This window comes from Zootoca vivipara, chromosome 10 (genome assembly GCF_963506605.1).
Source record: "Zootoca vivipara chromosome 10, rZooViv1.1, whole genome shotgun sequence".
NCBI lineage: Eukaryota > Metazoa > Chordata > Lepidosauria > Squamata > Lacertidae > Zootoca > Zootoca vivipara.
The window spans coordinates 60,253,885-60,273,649 of NC_083285.1; the positions used below are offsets into that span (position 1 = coordinate 60,253,885).

At 45.3% G+C, this 19,765-nt stretch overlaps 1 protein-coding gene across 4 annotated transcripts in view; it reads left to right on the top strand.

Annotated features, from left to right (window-relative positions):
* Positions 1–19,765, top strand: part of SOX5 (SRY-box transcription factor 5) — a 729,285-nt gene that overhangs the window by 107,297 nt on the left and 602,223 nt on the right. The gene's annotated exons all lie outside the window — the stretch shown is intronic.

Consider the following 19,765-nt stretch of genomic DNA (forward strand, 5'->3'; position numbering starts at 1 on the left):
GTTTTTTTTTTAAAGCCCCCCCCCCCCGAAATTAATTACTATTAAATGCAAATCTGTGAGCAGTGTATTTCTCTTTGAAGAAGAAGAAGAAGAAAATCCTGGCAAAATGTATCTGCAAAAGTATGAATTGTTCCAAGCCGTAGGAGTATCAGTATTTATGAAGTCCCAGGTATCTTCTTATTTCTTTTATTTGGTCTCACCTGGTTTATTTCAGTCTCCAGCCATTGCTATTAAGGAATTCATGACATTTTCCTTTGGCAATAATTCAGCAGAAGAGAGTATTAAGAGTCCAAGCTGGAGCTTCTAATCGGAGCCTCTTCAAAATTCAGGGGTTTTTAGGTAAGATTCCTTTGATCTGAATGGACTTTGAAGGTTTTTGACTCGACACGAGGAGAAACCAATTTCTGCTTCTGCAGGGGTCTGTGGGCGAAGAAACTAGGAATCGTTCTCTGCCTATATAGCTCTTTCTTTTTGTGGTCAAGGGCTTAGCAAACAGGGACACTTCTGATCTTCTTCCCTACCGGAATTTCTACTGGGATTTCAGAATTCCAAATATTGCAGTCTAGTTTTTGAAGTCGAAATGATTAATCAGAAATCCTATGCAACTCATGCATATAGTTTGTTCACATCCTCCCCACTCTGTGCATTCAGAAGGGAATAGCCTGACGACTGTAGTTCATGTGTAGGTAACCTCAGGGCTGGACTACTGCCCTTGGTCTTGGTCTGGAAGCTCCAGCTGGTGGAGAATGCGACCGCCATATTGCTGGCAACATGTGACGCCATTGTTAAAACATCTACATTGGCTGACCTCTTACCAATCCGTGTCCAAGGTCCTTGTATCAATTTACAAAGTCTTGAACAGCTTGTGTCCAAGGTAGACTGCCTGAACTCTTATATCCCAGCTTGATCAAAGAGATCAATCTGAAGAAGCATTGTTGGTCATCCCCCGAGTTGGTGATGCTTATTTGACATCAGCACAAAGTAGAGTCCCTGATGTCATCAACACAGTCCTGTGGAAGGCTCTTCCAACAGAGATTCAACAGGCGCCTTCTATTTTAATCTTTAAATATTTGTTGAAAACTTCTGTGCGTTGTCAGGCTTGCAAAGATGGTTAAGAAAACATCTTCTAATAGTTAACCGATGACCTGGGATTCTATGTGGGTTTATTGTACAGTACAGGTATAATTTGTTATAAACCACTCTGGTATTTTTATGAGATGGTAGTGTAGTATGCAGGTATTTTAATAAATAAACGAAACAGTGCAGGAGAAACACTCTTGATGTAGTCATAGGAATGAAATCATGTGGTTTAGATTACATGAGTATCGATTGATATGTTTATACCGTATAGGGAAGTTAATTTAAAGGCAATTTAATTGGTACGTACTTAACTTGCATGCCACTTTACATTTCAAGAAATCTCAGAGTGTTTTGCATCTCAGCGACAATCAATCTTTATTACATAAAACTGTGACTTCCGATTTCAGTACAGCTGCTCCTAAAATTCCACACTTTAAGTAACAGAGAGAATACATCTCTAAACAGTGTATATTTATAATGTTCTATGGTCAATAATAATAATAATATTGTTTAAAAAGGAAGGAATGTGATTTGACTGCTCCGTTCACCCTGGTAGGATTTTGGTTGGAAGAGGTGAGTGAGAGACAGGCACCAACAAGGGTTAACCAGCTGTACCAGCAGTGGCACAATGGAGACAAGGGCAGCTTTAAATGAAATGAAATGAATATTTCATTCGGCCACTCGGCTGCCTGCTCCAATTGCCTCCTTTGCTAGGCCGAGACCTTAATCTAAAGTGACAACAACATCAGTTTCAATGTGCACCAGTCACACAGAACATGACTTCCTTAACATAAACACTATTTACATGGAGAGTCTGGCTAGAGCAGGGAACTGGGAGTGTGCCCGGCTGAGGAGCACGGCTTACAATGGAGAGCTAACAAGCAACGGAGAATTAGCAGAGGCAAATGAAAGACTGACCCTCGGGGGGCACATCTCTGACACGTCTGAGAGCAAGGGGTGGGGTGGGGGACTCTGCACGGCTAACCTGACTTCCTGTAATGACTGTGTCCTTTCAAAGGAACAAAAATAAAAACAGGACCTTTTTTCATTTTTGACACTTAGCTGAATCCTACTTTGCATGAGCTAAGAAGAAGGTTATGTGGCTGCAGTTACAGGATATTCTCAAACATCCAACTCGCTGACCCTTGCTCTTGTTCCTCCATTAATTGTCTTCCATTCATTTCCTCCACATCCCTGAGCAATGGGCACTTCCAGCTGAGGTAGCTTTTCACATTTCAACTTTCTATATCAGGAGGATGTCGGGTTGCTGATAGGGATGGGGAGGAAGGAATCCAGTTCGGTTCACATTTACAGGCAAACCTGCATCATTCACACTTCCCTAAACGGTACCTGAGCCAAAACACAGCCATTCTTCGTCATTTGCTCTTTGAATTACGCAATGCAGTCCTCCAGCCAGGCAATGTGTCCCAAAAAAATGCATAGACTAGCATTGACTTCTGCTTCATTGACTACGCAAAAGCATTTGACTGTGTCGACCACAGCAAACTATGGCAAGTTCTTAAAGAAACGGGAGTACCTGATCATCTCATCTGTCTCTTGAGAAATCTCTATGTGGGACAAGAAGCTACAGCTAGAACTGGACATGGAATAACTGATTGGTTCAAAATTGGGAAAGGAGTACGATAAGGCTGTATATTGTCTCCCTGCTTATTTAACTTATATGCAGAATTCATCATGCAAAAGGCTGGACTGGATGAATCCCAAACCGGAATTAAGATTGCCGGAAGAAATATCAACAACCTCAGATATGCTGATGACACAACCTTGATGGCAGAAAGTGAGGAGGAATTAAAGAACCTTTTAATGAGGGTGAAAGAGGAGAGTGCAAAATATGGTCTGAAGCTCAACATCAAAAAAACTAAGATCATGGGCACTGGTTCGATCACCTCCTGACAAATAGAAGGGGAAGAAATGGAGGCAGTGAGAGATTTTGCTTTTCTCATGAAATTAAAAGATGCCTGCTTCTTGGGAGAAAAGCAATGACAAGCTTAGACAGCATCTTAAAAAGCAGAGACATCACCTTGCTGACAAAGGTCCGTATAGTTAATGCTATGGTTTTCCCAGTAGTGATGTATGGAAGTGAGAGCTGGACCATCAAGAAGGCTGATCGCCAAAGAATTGATGCTTTTGAATTATGGTGCTGGAGGAGACTCTTGAGAGTCCCATGGACTGCAAGAAGATCAAACCTCTCCATTCTGAAGGAAATCAGCCCTGAGTGCTCACTGGAAGGACAGATCTTGAAGCTGAGGCTCCAATATTTTGGGCACCTCATGAGAAGAGAAGACTCCCTGGAAAAGACCCTGATGCTGGGAAAGATGGAGGGCACAAGGAGAAGGGGACGACAGAGGATGAGATGGTTGGACAGTGTTCTCGAAGCCACCAACATGAGTCTGGCCAAACTGCGGGAGGCAGTGGAAGACAGGAGTGCCTGGCGTGCTCTGGTCCATGGGGTCACGAAGAATTGGACACGACTGAATGACTAAACAAAGCATGCATATATAATTGTTGAAAATAGTATACAAAATTGCTTTATATGGGGTGGACTGCTTTGCAAAAATGTGCATATTGGGCAAAATTGCATGCAAAGATGTGTATATTAGGAGGAATTCACACTAAAATGCTGATGAAGTTCCATAGCGGCTTAATTGCAAATTTATGTGGAATTGTGAACTGTATTTAAGCCTGGAGAAGCTGGGAGAAACTGGAATGGACAGATTAGCCTATCACTATTTTCAAACAGCTGTTACTGACGGACCACCTTCTTCAACACCGTGGGCATTGCCCTTGCAGAATTTCCCTTGGTTGCCCCTGCTTCAGCCGAGGTAACTTGGAACACTTCAGAAAGACAAGCCTTTGGTGTCAGTGTCCTCCAAGGGTGCCCCATCCCCTGACTTTGGGCTCTCAAATAGCAGTGGCACCCTGTGCAGTGCTAAAACTCACCCCTCGTGTTCCATTCTACAGCATTGTTGTGGTGCCCCTGCAGCACGACACCCAGCTCCGCTGCACTTATTCATGCCACCCTAAAACCACCTCTGCTCTGACCTGGAGGCATCCATTACAGAAGCCCTAGCTGAGCTTTCCAAACTTTTCATGTTGATGACACGCTTTAGTTTTACTAGGAGGTTAAACTGGCCCCTTTCCAGTGCTGGGAGGAGTGTGGGGAGCATTTGGTGACACACCTACACACTTCAGCCCAACACACTAAGGTGTCGTGACACATAGTTTGGAAAGCTCTGCCGAGTGAGACCAACTCTATCTGTCTATAGTCAGGCCAAGCCCTACCAAAAGCCTAGCCCAGTATACCTGAAGGAGCGTCTCCACCTCCATCATTCTGCCCGGACACTGAGGTCCAGCACCGAGGGCCTTCTGGCGGTTTCCTCATTGCAAGAAGCCAAGTTGCAGCGAACTAGGCAGAGGGCCTTCTCGGTGGTGGCGCCTGCCCTGTGGAACGCCCTCCCACCAGATGTCAAAGAGAAAAACAACTACCAGACTTTTAGAAGACATCTGAAGGCAGCCCTGTTCAGGGAGGCTTTTAATGTTTAATAGATTATTGTGTTTTATTTTTCTGTTGGAAGCCGCCCAGAGTGGCTGCGGAAACCCAGCCAGATGGGCAGGGTATAAATAATAAATAATAAATTATTATTATTATTATTATTATTATTATTATTATTATTATTATGGCCAAACGTGGCCCTCCAGATTTTTTGGGACTACAGTTCCCATCATCCCTGACCACTGGTCCTGTTAGCTAGGGATGATGGGTGTTGTAGCCCCAAAACATCTGCATGGCCAAGTTTGGCCATGCCTGACCTAGCCTAACTACAGAGAAGGACACACCCATTTACAGAAGTCAGGCTTCTTTATAATGTGCAAGCTCCATTTCAAACTACTGAACAATTGATCCACCCACCCATTTGGGTAGGTGTGCCTGAGAAGCATTGCAGCCAGGGGTCTTGTTATAGGATGGTCTAAAGAGTGCTGAGCCCTGGATTCTTTTTGCAGAGCCCTGCTGCTCTTCCTGCCTTTCCTTCCTTTTTTAAAACTTCCCGTTAAAATATTTTCATATAGACTAGGCACACCATGAAATGCAAAGCTTGTGTGACCCCAGTCAGCCGCCACCTTCATCCACGCCCAGAGGCATGGGTACATAAAAATGAGCATATGTAAATCATTGTTGTGGGCCTGTGTCCCGAGTCCTTTAAGTTCCTAGCATCACCAGCCCTAAAAAAAACCCCCATTTTAGTAATAATTTAAGCAAGCATCCCCCTACGCATTAAATATGTTTTGCTTGTCCCACCAGAGGAAAAAGAACTATAGAAATGTCATCTCACTTTGCCTAGTCACAACACTATAAGCCCCCCAGGAAAGCAGAAATTACAAGAGAAGGTTCTCTTTAGAAAATGCAAAGATCTCAGCGGCATGGCCTGCATGTTGAGACATTCGCATTCCACATTAAGTGATTTGCTGAAGCTCGTCTCGATTTTGCTTTCGTTATGTGAAGAGACAATTCCATGCAGGCCGATTCTGATGTGACAGTACTGACTGTTTCCTCCCGACATCCCGCTAATTCCTGTAAATGCTTCAGTCTTCCAGCATTCTGGCCCGCAATTGTGTGTTTGGGACAGTTATCTGCGCAAAAAGAAAAAAAGCTTTTTTCATGACTCATATTCAAATCACTGTTGTGTATCGCCTGCACAATATTTTATCCACAATTGGCTTAAGTGCTGCCGTTTATTCTTTTGCTGTGAGGGTGGGGGTGATGATGATGCTCCCCACTCAAAAACACACACATTTCTCTATGAAAGCAATGTAGATCTGAATCCATTTGAGCAGCACATGCGAAGTTGATTTAATTAGGTGTTGTATTACTCATCCAATCTTAGTTTTTGGAAACATGGATCCAGTGATCCTCCTCTCGAGGCTACTGTGCATTCTAGATGCTTTTCTGAGCGCAGATACCTGCAAAACCCTTAACATCTGCATGCATCCACTGCCACACATGTGGATTTTTTGCTAAATTTTAACGGGCCGCGATACACACATTTACGTCTATTTATAGCAGTAAGGTCTCACCTCCCATGAATTATGAGTCTTTTTGCCAACATTTACCTCTGCATGTCAGAGCCGGCCATCAAGGGGCCTCTTAAAACTTCAATATGAGCTCAAGTATCTAGTTATATTTATCACTTCCATTGATCAAAGTGGCAAACATCATCTCTGATTTGTAATTCCTGCAAAACTCCTTGTTACCTGCTGGGATTCTTTTTCTCTTGGGAAACAACTTGTAAAGAGAAATATGGCTGAGGGGGACAGGAACGCTGCCCATTATGGGCAAAGCTGCCTAAAGATAAGCCACCCAGAAAAAGTTAGAGATGGGTACACTCTTAACCAGTACTACAGGCACAGCTTCTGACACACAACTAATAGAGCAATCCTATATGTGCCTACACAGAAGTAAGCCCCACCAAGGACAATAGGGCTTGCTCCAAGATATGTGGATAGAGGACTGCCTAAAGATATATAATGAGCCCACCAGATGAACCTCCCTGGGGAGAGATGGGGAGCCACGGAAGAAAAGGCCCTTTCTCCTGTTGCCACCATCCAGAACTCTCACTGAGGAGGCACACAAAGAAGAGGCTCAGGTGGTAATCTCAGGGTCCAGACTGGTTTATATTGAGGTATAGCATATGCTATTACCTGGAAGGCTATGCGGTGTATAGGGGTGGCGCTGTGGTCTAAACCACAGAGCCTAGGGCTTGCCGATCAGAAGGTCGGCGGTTCGAATCCCTGCAATGGGGTGAGCTCTCATTGCTCAGTCCAAGCTCCTGCAAACCTAGCAGTTCGAAAGCACGTCAAGGTGCAAGTAGATAAATAGGTACCACTCCAGCAGGAAGGTAAACGGTGTTTCCGTGTGCTGCTCTGGTTTGCCAGAAGCAGATTAGTCATGCTGGCCACATGACCCGGAAGCTGTACGCCGGCTCCCTCGGCCTATAGAGCGAGATGAGCACCGCAACCCCAGAGTCATCTGCAACTGGACCTAACGGTCAGGGGTCCCTTTACCTTTACCTTTATGCACGTTTGGTGCCCTTCATAAATTTTGTACCACAACTCCTATCACCTCCACCTCTTATCACCCCCCCATAGTCAAGTAGGAATGGAGTTGAAGTCCAAGCCACCTGGAGGGACACAGTTTCCCCACTCTTGAAGCAAGCAGCTATGAATGTAAAGGTGTGCCTGTATGAAAAAGAGACTATCTCCGATAGGTGTCTGTGTTAAATAGTTACTAGTGGCCAAATTGATGCTTTTGAATTGTGGTGCTGGAGGAGACTCTTGAGAGTCCCATGGACTGCAAGAAGATCAAACCTATCCATTCTTAAGGAAATCAGCCCTGAGTGCTCCCTGGAAGGACAGATCGTGAAGCTGAGGCTCCAATACTTTGGCCACCTCATGAGAAGAGAAGAATCCTTGGAAAAGACCCTGATGTTGGGAAAGATTGAGGGCACTAGGAGAAGGGGACGTCAGAGGACAAGATGGTTGGACAGTGTTCTCGAAGCTACGAACATGAGTTTGACCAAACTGCGGGAGGCAGTGGAAGACAGGAGTGCCTGGCGTGCTATGGTCCGTGGGGTCACGAAGAGTCGGACATGACTAAACGACTAAACAACAACAACAAAAGTGGCCAAACAGATTAAAACATTGAGAAGCACACATCTTTCCCATAATAACCATCATCTCACCAACATACAAAAATTAGAAATTAGATTAATTTAGACCAGCTCACTCATACTTGAAATACAAATGCCTACTACAAGTAGATTTATTGAGGATTAACAACTAATAGAACAGTATCTATTTCATGATTGTTAATCCCCAATGAGTGCTTTTTTAATAATTAATTGGCACTTAACGAAGGGATTATGTTCATTGTGGTGTTGTATGGGAAGCAATAAAAGACTTCTATGGATGATTAAATGCCAAAGGGAGTAGTCTCATGATACAGAAGCAGGAGGATGATAAGGGGCGGCCGGGGGGGGGGGGAGCCATGTAGATCTAAGTGCTTTCTTGTTACCTACCATGCAGGAAAGAATGCCTCTTGCTTGTCTGGATGGAGGTGGCTGTAGAAACCAGCCTAATCCTCAAAGGATTATTATTATTATTATTATTATTATTATTATTATTATTATTATTATTTGCTGCTCCACCCACATTTGCCTCTGACCCCACCCACCACTGACATGTGGCCCCAAAAAACTTATCCAGAAGGGAATGTGGCCCCCTGGGTTGAAAAAGCTTCCCAACTTCTGTTCTGGATTGATTATTTTTAAAAAATTATATCACTTGCGGACAAAAAGGTTGTGGATGGAATATAACACCTATTTCACTTCTACCAGCTGTATGATTTTGATGGCATTACAGGAGATCTATGGCGGAATACTCAAGCTCATTTAACACTCCTAAGTCATATGTACATGTTCTGTTAGCAGCTTGTCATGGTCAGGTTGTGATCTCGGTGAGAATGGCTGTCTCCACCCCCCTAGTCTCTGAAAAGTGAAGAGGAAGAAAATATTTCATTCTGTCCTTTGCTACTCCCCTTGTAGAGGACCAGAATTTCTGAAGAAAGGAGGAACTGGGAGCTTCCACTGGCATCTGATGTATTAATCCATTATAAGAGCTTCAAGTTGGTTTTTGCTGCCTTAGGTTTGATTGAGGCCTCTCTCCACTACACCTATGGCCACTAAATTTCCTATGCTTTTGTTTATTTTGTAAAATTCGTTATAAAACCTCAGGACTTGTCATTGTAGACGGTGTTTGTTTGTTTAAAAAATATTTATATCCTGCAATTTCATTTTTTTAAAATTTTTTTAAAAAACTGCACACAAAATAAAAGCCACATAAAAACCAATATCACATATCACAGCCTAGCTGTAAATCATAACCCCCCCCTGCCCACCCGCCTTTAATTAGCTACATAAGCCTGGTGGCATAGAAAAGTTTTAAGCAAACATTTAGAAATGCATAGAGAGGATGCCTGTTGAATCTCTGTTGGAAGAAACTGAGCTGATAATATGGTTGTGTTGACATCAGATGAGCCTTACTAGCTCTGGGGACAACCACGGATGCTCCTACAGGTGATCCCAGCAACTGATCAGGAGTATAATGGTTTGGGTGGTCCCTAAGGTTCCTTGGACTCCAGTTGTTCAGGGCTTTGAAAATTAATTCAAGAACTTTGAGCCTGACCGGGTAGCAGATGGGCAACCAATCCAAATGCTTTCCCAATGGTATCACATCCTGTCTGCTATCTGTACCTGCTCGACTTATTCTGCCATGCCAATAGAGCCCCGTGCCTCCCAGCTGACAGGGGACTCCTACCCTGGGCCTCAGACAAGCGCTGCACAGGGCTTTCCCAACCTGATGCCCTCCATATGTTTTTAGACCACAACTCTCATCACCCTTGACCAATGGGCATGTTTACTGGGAGTTGTAGTCCAAACTCTCTGTAGTCTTCCTCTGGAGGGCACCAGGTTGGTGGAGGCTGCTTTAGAGAAAGGGTAGTTCGCTCATCTCAGTTTTGAAGGTGGTCGAGCCCTCGCCGTGTCTACCCCTCCTGTCCTCCCGCTGGACATGTTTACACGTGCAATGTAAATAACCTCCCCAGCCTGTTAGTGTATTTTAAGAGACTTCAGAGGTTATTTACATTACAGATGTGTTTCCTTAAACCCATCCGTTCCTGAGTAGTGGTATGTTTTGACAGAAGCGTCTCTATGAAATTATAGATCGCACAAATGGAGCTGAATTTGAGTCAATCACAGGGGAGCAAACTCCACGAATCTCGATGAGGTCACACACCTCCTGAAGGATGCAGTTTGTTAATCCGATATGAAACATAAGCCCCACCCAATCCTTCTAGTTTGGAGTAAAGGCGGCATGCAAAGAGGGACATGTAAAACAGCTGCACCCTGAGGTCTGTTCCACACCAACCCTCTGTGGTGTCTGTGCATACAGCACAAAAGTCCGCCCTGGTGGGTGGGTAGGGAGCAGGAAGGATCCAGGCACACAGCACAACACATCATGGCTTCTCCACAATGTGAAGCCTTGATTGCTAAGTGTCAGAATCCCAGCCTGACCCAGACACTGGAGAGACATCTTCAGACTCCACACAGCATCCCCACTCCTGAAGACATAGAATCATATCATTGTAGAGTTGGAAGGGACTCTGAGGGCAGTCTAGTCCAACCCCCTGCAATTCAGGGATCTCAGCTAAGCATCCATGACAGTTGGCCATCCAATGAAGGAGAGTCCACAACATCTCGAGGGAGACCTGTTTCACTATTCAACAGCTCTTGCTGTCAGAAAGTTCTTCCTGATGTTCAGTCAGAGTCTCCTTAAGCCATTGCCTCAAGTCCTGCCCTCCAGAGCAGGAGAAAACAAGCTTGCTCCATCTTCCATGTGACAGCCCTTTGGATATTTGAAGATGGCCATTGTATCTCCTTTCAGTCTCCTCTTTTCCAGTCTAAACATACCCAGCTCCTTCAATCGTTCCTCATTTGACTTGCTTTCCAGACCGATGTCATACCTCGGGTTACAGCCGCTTCAGGTTGCGTCTTTTCGGGTTGCGCTCCGTGCCGAACCCGGAAGTACCAGAACAGATTACTTCCGGATCTCGGCACGCGCGCATGCGCAGAAGCGCTGAATTGTGACCCGCGTGTGTGCAGATGAAGGTAGCAAATGCTGCGGGTTGCGAACGTTCCTCCTGCACAAATCATGTTTGCAACCCGAGTGTCCACTGTACTTGCAGTTTCACAACCCTCAGGGAAACATCGAAGCACATAAAACATTATGCCCAACTTGATGAAGAAATAAAATTGTGTTCAAAGTACAGTTTATAGGGATTTTTAACTTGCTGTAGCTGTAAGGTGTTATTTTACGGTTGCATTTGCTGATTCATTTTGCATTTCATATTTTTATTTTATGGTTACTGTATATTAATAAAGGGTTGACAAGCAGACCACTAGTGGTTGCGTGTCGAACATGGGGAAGCAGATTGAGACAGCAATATCACATTTTTTTTTCCTCAGTAGGGAGGAAACCTCATTTATTTTAAGGGAAGTTCTGTGCTTAGGCTGTGATACTATACTCCCATGTACCAGGGAGCGAGCTTCATTGGAAACAATGGGTCTTACTCTGAGAAGACAGTTATGCAATTGCACTTTTGTGTACTGGAAGTTGCGTGTGTGTGTGTGTCTATATGCTTGTGTGTGTAGGGGAGGGTATCCCCCTACCAGAGCAATTTCTCTAAAAGCAGTAGGGGGCTGGAGCAGAGGGAACACTTTGAACATTAAGTATAACACAGCTGCGCTCTGTTTATGCTTAGGCTACAATAAAAAAAAGCTATAAAATTTCAGATGTCAGAGCGCCACTTTGCTTTATTTATACTGTTTCCTCTGAGCTCTGTCACCCAGCACATTCATCTCCTCAGCTCCAGCAAGAACGGCAAAGATTAAAATATCACAGCTCAAAATAGGAGTCAAGAGGAAGGAGATTCATCATAGCCCTATTATTATTTTTAATGTACAAAAAATGTAAATAGGGCAATGAAGTTAGCTTACAGTCATACCACTCTCCTTTTGGGTGGGTCTTGGTGTATGGAATGGGGGAGGTTTTGCAGACCTGAGACTTCCTTGGAGTGGGTGATGTATCATGCAAATAACAGGGGTCTTGGTGGGTTTTGCTTTTTTATTTTTTAAAAAAGACTCATTCATCGTTTTCTGGGGTTTCCCCTTGTAGAAGCAGAAAAGCTCAGGGTAGCATTTTTGAAAATCAGTGTTTCCCAACCTTGTGCCTCCAGATGTTTTGGGACTACAACTCCCATCATCCCTAGCTAGCAAGACCAGTGGTCAGGAATGTTAGGAATTGTAGTCCGAAAACAGCTGGAGGCACAAGGTTGGGAAACACTGTTAAAAATGATTTTTTAAATAGGACACCTACGTATCAGATCCAGACTAAGTTAGCAAATCCTGGTTTCTGCTGAAAGCAACGAGTCCCAATTGTTCCGGAGCGTAGTTGACACCTCAGTGTGTGAAGAAGTGGTCTCTGGTCCCTTGAAAGAGAAAGCAGTGTGGCCATTTCTGAAGAAGACGGCTTAAAACTTGTTAGTTTGGGCAAGTGCCTTCTTTTGGAGGAAAAAGGCAGAGAGAGTTGCCCTTTATTGAGAGCAAGGCAGCATTTCTCCTTCTCAACCTTTCTGCAACTTTTGATATAATATGCTCTGTGGGGTGGGTATTGGGTACACCATCTTCCCGTGGCTCCAGGCCTACCAATGAAGCAGAGAATAGTATTGGGATAATGTTGGCAGTTATGCTATGGGGTGTCCCAGGCCATTGGGAGCGAGCAGTAGGGGGTTGGGGGCAATGTGCCTCCAATATGCTGACGACACCCTGCTTGATTTCTCCACAACATCTGAATCAGCAGAGGGTGTGTAGGGCTTAGGCTGCTGTCTGAATGCAGTGACGTGCTGGATGATGAAAAGTTAGGTGAACACGAATCCTGGCTCTGTGGGTGAGTGGTACTTGTGTCAGGGAAACTGGCCAGTTGCCTACTCTGGATGGGGTTGCGCTTCCCCAAAGTAGCACATAAGCAGCCTCGGGGTCTTCGTGGATCTAGCCATGCCACTGGAGGCCCAAGTGGCTTTGCTGGTAAGCGGTACTTTCCCCGGGTTTCAGCTGGTAAGACAACTGCATCACTTTGGAGGTGTTACAGGTACATAGGAAGCTGCCCTATCAGGTCATTGTTCCATCTAACCCACTGCTGTCAATACCGGCAGGATTTCAAGCAGGGACATCTCCAAGCCCTACTTGAAATTGTTGGGGATCAATTCTGGGGCTTTTTGCATGCGAAACAGGTGTTCCACCACTGAGCTACAGCCCCCCCCCCAAAGTCAACACAAAAATTCACATCCATGCATTCCTCCTAATATACGCCTTTTGCAAACTTTTTTTTGCAAACAACTTTCCCTAACATAATGCAACACTGGATGTTATTTTCATTAATAAGCACACACCTTTTTGTGTGGCCAGAGGATTGCACTGCAAATTCCAGAGAAGTGTGACATTTGAAGTATAGCCGCATCTTCAGCATCAGGACCACAATCAGGGCCAGATTGTGGTTGGGGGTCATAGATGTGACTCTTAACTTTGTACAATAGCCTATCGTCCAACTACACAAAAGCCAGACAAAAGTCTCTTACGTTTTGATATCTCCAGTCGGACAAGCAAGAGCGCTAGGTATCAGAACTGGAGGAGGGGGGTGGAACAAGGCCTGAACAGAAAGTCTTGTGGGTCAGAAACAGCACACTGGCCTCCTGGACCTAAGGTCCCCCCTAACCACCTTTTAAAATAAACTAGCTGCAAACCTACCTGCTGGAATTTACTGAGATTTGCAGAGGGAGGTTCTATCAAATGCTGATTTCATCTGTCCTCTAATACAGAGGTTTTCATCCGTTTTGAGTCCACGGCTCCCTTGACCAACTACATTATTTCTGCAGCACCCCTGTGGGACTCAGGAGGCCAGTTATGTCACCTCTTGCCTGGAGAGCTAGCAAACTCTCACCCTTTTTCGAACACCCTTCCTTGTGGACTGTTCCCTCAGCCTCCTCTCTTCTCCCCTCTCCTTGGAAGTCTTCTGGGCAGCCGCAGCTGCTGTCCCTGGTCTCCCCTCTTAGCCAGCCCCAGAGGCATCATTTGCCTGGGGAGCTTGTAGCCAGGGCTGCTGCAACAAACCTTTGGGAGGCGAAGACATGAGAGGGCATCGAAGGAGGGAGGGAGGGAAGGAAAAGGACAGAGGTCAGCATTGCCTGTGGCACTCCTGACCATCATTCAAGACACGGCACACTGGTTGAAAACCACTGCTCTAATAGAATGTGGAAGTGGACGTTAATGAAATGCCATGAAATTCTGCAAAGAATTAAAAGAAAGAGAAGTCAAATTTATTATCTTCTGTAGCAAACAATCAGCTCCAGAAACGCCAAGAGGACATAACCAGTTTCTGCCATACAGTATAGGCCAGGCATCCCCAAACTGCGGCCCTCCAGATGTTTTGGCCTACAACTCCCATGATCCCTAGCTAACAGGACCAGTGGTCAGGGAAGATGGGAATTGTAGTCCAAAACATCTGGAGGGCCGAAGTTTGGGGGTGCCTGGTATAGGCGTTTCGAATTAAAGTTTCCTAAATGACGGCTAAGCCACATCCATTCAAACGAAATATTCTACAGCTGTACGCCTTTAAAGAATAAGAATGAAACCCAGGTAATCCAGTAAATCCACTCAAGATTAATATTTACGCAAACCCCGAAGGCTTCCCAAGGTCTGCTGTGTTTCAGCGTTTAGGCAACCCTAGACTATAAAAGCAGAACAGGCCATTTGCTATCAGTTACATTTTAACCAGAGGTTTTCCTAATGCCAGTTGGCTGACATTGATGCTTTGCTGACTTAATAGCATTTGTTTAGATATATTTAGTAACAGTCTTAATGTTGTCTAGACTACACATCAAAATGACTGCTAATGCAGCTCTGATCAATTTTCTGTAAAAGGACAAGCCAGCAAAAATAAGTAAGAATGGCTTGTCATGTTTGCAATTTATATATATATTGTACAATATACTTTACAATATATATTGTAAAGTATCACCAAAATGGAGAACGTATTTGAGCTAAGCAAGATAAGATGTGCAAGAGCTCAGCTGCATCTTACTTAAACTTAGAATGCATATGTACATGAAGCATTCTTTGTGGGGTAGGGGGAGGTAGCTGACGTTTCCCCCAGGATCTTATAAAAGGGGATGTCTGTATCTTGCTCCATCTTGCTTCCCTCAAAGCATCATGGGAAATGTAGCACACCCATCACAGAGTGACAACTCCCAGCACCCTTAACAAAGCACCCCAGGTTTTTTTGGGGAGAAGTCATGTGCTTTATGTGTATGGTGTGCATCGGACTCAGTGAGGTTTCTTACATTGCGATTAACTTGTCCTCTTGATTTCAGTGTGGCCTAAGATCAAGCTCCATAGCTTGGCCAGTAGAGCATGAGACTCTTAAACTTAGGGTCATGGGTTCAAGCCCCATGTTGGGTAAAAGATCCCTGCATTTCAGGGGGCTGGACTAGATGACCCTTGTGGTCCCTTCCAACTCTACAATTCTATGGCCCTATGAAGTATTGAAGTCTGGATTCAACCCAAAGTATGTGCTTCCAAATTTGCTGATTTCCACTTTTTTGTCGCTCAGATTTTGAATTCAAATTTCAAACGTCGGCATAGTCCCAGGAGAGCTATACCGTATGCTTTTTCTCAAAGTGTCGATTGGCTCTGTGTTCAACATCCCAGCAAGGAAGGCCTGGTTTGTAGCTCCATTAGCTGACAACCCATTACTGGCATTGGAACAAAACATGGAGCTGGCAACTATCAGTATGGACAGCATTGTTGAAGGCAGAGCTTGGTAAGCAGAAAAAAAAATGGCAGCATTGCTGGGGCTGCTAACTTGCCCTGCTTTCAAATCATTTCCAGGGTGTCCATTTTCACTCTGAGGCAAAGGTGTTCTATTTACAGAGCTTTGTCACAGACACCTGTGGCCATTCAATGGCACCTGGCTTAGCTAGGTACACCTCGGGGTACAGAGGAACTTTCATCTCGGCCAACATTGCCCTTAAAAGCTCATTAAGTTCACATGCAGAATCCAGCGGCAAGGTTATATTGCACCCATTGACATTGTTTAATGTTAAAGACAAATGATTATTCCTTTCTGTATACACCGCGGGAACTTTTTAAGTGTATATTGTCCTTGGAGTAATGCAATATGTAAATGTTATTGTTAGGAATTTGGCACTTGGCAGTATATCTTACGTCATATAGCTGCCTTGGCTGAACGCTAGCCATGGTTTTGGACAATGTACCCTTGTAAGCCAGGGATGGTTGGCAGAGATCACCTGGAAGCTTTTTGTGTCGATGAACTGACAGCTTGTATTGGTTTTCTGCACCCTGTTTTAAATCACCACATTGCATCAACACTCAGCAAACTAAATTGCATTAGTTCTGGAGATGGGGACCTGCGGCATTCCAGATGTTGTTGGACTCCAAATCCCTTCTGCCCCAGGGATGATGGGAGTTGTAGTCCAGCAACACCTGGAGAGCTTCAAGTTCCCCACCTGTGTGTTATGTCGCTGTTGCAAACCCTTCCATGCCCTGAAGAAATGGCCAGGAATTCACAGCAGGGTGAAGATGATGGAGCATTGTCCCTGTTTGCTGTGGCATCTAGAAATACTTTTTAATCTTAGTGTTGTTGTCTTTTAAAAAGCTGAAAGAGAGAGAGAGAGAGAGAGAGAGAGAGAGAGAGAGAGAGAGAGAGAGAAGACTTTCTAGCCCTTGTGAGAAGTCACAGCAGGAACACAGGCATTTTCCTGGCCACCTCAGTTAGAATGCCTGGCCCTGAGGAGAAGGTCCCATTTGGTTCTTTTCCCACAGTTGGCAAGGCCCAGAGTGCCCAGTGAGTTAGGTCCCGAGGGTCTCTTCTGAACCCTGGGGCCTTCAGTCAGGGCTGACTGGTGGTGCCAGGCCTGCACTTGGTCACAGTCTTCCCCACTATGGTGAGACGCTCTATATTTGTGCTTGAAAGGAGGTAATTGTTTCTAAATTCGCACCTATACAGATAAATTAGCATATTTATTTAATTTATTTAAAATATTTATAGGCTGCCATTAAGAGTAAAACTTGCTCAAGGCAGCTTTCAAGGCGAATGCAAATTGTATGCAAATCCCTGCCTTCTTTTTTGAGTGTGTGTGTGTGATGCATCTGGCAATGCAACGCAACAGTGGCAATGTACAAGTTCTGGCAATGCAGAAGTGGCTGCCCTAATGGGCCAATACAATCTGACGCACATTCTCTTGGCAATCGAAAGGAGCTGCTCTCCCTACTATGTCGCATTCCTGAGAGTGGAGGAAGCTACCAGGAGTTCCTGCTGGATGTCTGTTTATGATCTGCAAACTTCTGAAAAAGTTAGTATCTTAGAAAGGAATTCCCCTTTGATCCACCAGGACCCCTTTGACTCCTATCCTCTGCCTTTGAATATATAATCTTAAGAGATACTGCATAACCTCCCCACCATTAAACTCTGACAGAGGAGTACCTTCATTTGATAAGCTTACAATCGCCTCCCCATTTCCCTGGTCGTAAGTCCCACCAAACACAATGGGGCTACTGCTGAGTAGATGTGCATAGGCAAGCACTGGCCATTCAGTCTGCTTGTCTCAAAGCTAACTCTTTCTCAGCGGACATTGGATAACCCACCCCTCCACCCACAGCAGGCAACACCGAGGGGCCGAAGGGTCTTCAGCCCTCCCAATAAAATATTTGAGGGGGGATTGCCACTCAAATGGTGTGCGTGTGCTGCACCATGTGATCTATTATGTGGGGTGGAGCTTACCTGCAAAAAAACAACAACCCAGTATTTTATTCAAGTTGGCAGCTCTGCCTCCAGTTTGACTCTTTTAAACCTTATTCTGGAGTTGCCCCTGATAATGCTATTCTCCTGCTAGGATGGGGGGGGGATTGTGTAGCAAGGGGGGTGCGGTAGGTGTGGCGCACCCCATGTGTCCCCACTGAGGGGGGGTGACAGAATGATGGGCGGCACTCACCACAGGGCCTGCAGCACACCCGAGCCACCGTCTCTCCTGGGAGTGACACAGTGGCTTGAGCGCCCACAGGCTCTGCGCTGCCCCAAACAGTCTGCCCATTGCCTCCCCCTCATCTGTAGGGCGGCTGAGGGGGAGGCAGCAGGCAGACTCCTTGGAGACCCTGTGGTGCCCCCGTGGGTGGCTAGCCCCGCCCCTGATCGGCTTGCTCCGCCGCTGGGGTTGAACGTGCTTCCCCATTGGGAGGAAGTCTTGAGTGGTTTTCATCCAAATGGGAGGGGAGAGCACAAGATCACCTGCTTCCTTTTGCGGCTGATCAGAGGAGCAGGGTGAGCAACCTTCTTTGAAAGGAGACTCCACCCACACAACCACTTCCTTCTTATTGCCGCAGCTTCCTCCAGTGGTGGTTTTAGGGTAGTGTGACAGGTTCAGCGGCTCTAGGAACCAGTTCCACGGGGGTGCTGCAACAATGATGCAGAATGGAGCAGAAATAGGTGTGTGTGTGTGTGTGTGTGTGTGTGTGTGTGTGTGAGAGAGAGAGAGAGAGAGAGAGAGAGAGAGAGAGAGAGAGAGAGAATTTGTTTTTAACGTTGCACAGGGTACGGCTGAAATTTGAGAACCCAAACTCCTCCTCTGATTCCTCCGTCCTATCCTTGGGCAGTGTCGGGATTAACTAGTAGGAATCTGTTGGGTGTTCCACAATTGGCCTTTGCTGCAGCACCCTGCCTAATCCACGGTGCCCTCTTATGATTGGTTTCCAGTGGGTTTGGGCTTGTGAATTTGGCAGAAAGTGGATTTGGTCATCAATAAGCACCCCCGAGGCACACTTGGGCATGGGTCCCCTTCTCCAGCCTCCTTCCATGACCGACCAGCATGGGAAGCTGTGTGGTCGAATGCTCTTGGGGACTTGGTGAGTGCCCCCTGCTGAACAGCAGAGATAGGGTGCGCTGGTAATATCACAACAACCCATGCTCCCCTTCTTGGGGAGATGGGAAACTTTGACTCACATAATGCTGCTAGGCTGATGTAGCACAGGTGAGGCAGTGTTATCCAGGTTGGTAGAATGAAGTTTTACCTTCCTGCCAGCACACATTCAACCTACCCACGTTTAGCTAAGTAGGATGCATAACCCCAAGTTGTGTTGAGCAGGCATAACGCTAAACCAAAGCTGGCCTCTGCAACCTCTGGTGTAACTCTGGCTCTTCCTGGGGATTTTGTATTTTTAACACAACCTCTTGACACCTGCTTCAAGCCTTTGGAATGGGGTATGTTGCACTGCTCACTAACTAAGCAAGCTAAGTGATTAAGCCAATAAACTGGAATGCCCCAAAGCTGCTGGAGAATCTTAAGTAATGCAGATACATTGCAGCACGCCATTCGTACTTGTTTTTGCAGCACGTTTTGCTAGGCTGGAAATACTCAGAGCACACCTAGCAAAAGCTATCCTGTATCACCCCAGCCTGCAGAGCTAGATACTCACTGATATCTGTATGTTGTAATGCTAGGTGATTTGTTCCTTGTCTGGATGTTTTGATTTTGGTTGAAGAAAATAACAAGAACCGCCAATGATATGGAGATGACCTATGGTTGTAAGCAATGAAAGCTTAAGTAAGATGTCTGGGACTTTGAACTAGGAGAAAGAGAGAAGAAATCAGTGCAGAGTGATTTCATGCATGTACAGATATGGTTTTAATAAGGGATAGTATTCATGTGTGTCCTTAAATACCAGAGCTAGCTATATGGTGCTACCCAAAAGAAAGTTGGTTTTGGTTCACATCTTAATGTTCACCTACCTAATTGGCATTTTCTGAAAAAAAAAACACAATAGGGGTAGCAGATCCCCAGTTTGGAAACCAGATCTGGTGTCCCAAGGAAATTTTCATCCCCTCTCCCAAATTTTCCAATTATTTTAGTGGAAGTGGCAAGAAAGGTGTAGAAACAGTGTATGGGGTATGTGTGTGTGGAGTTCAGCCTGCTGACACAGGTGCAAAT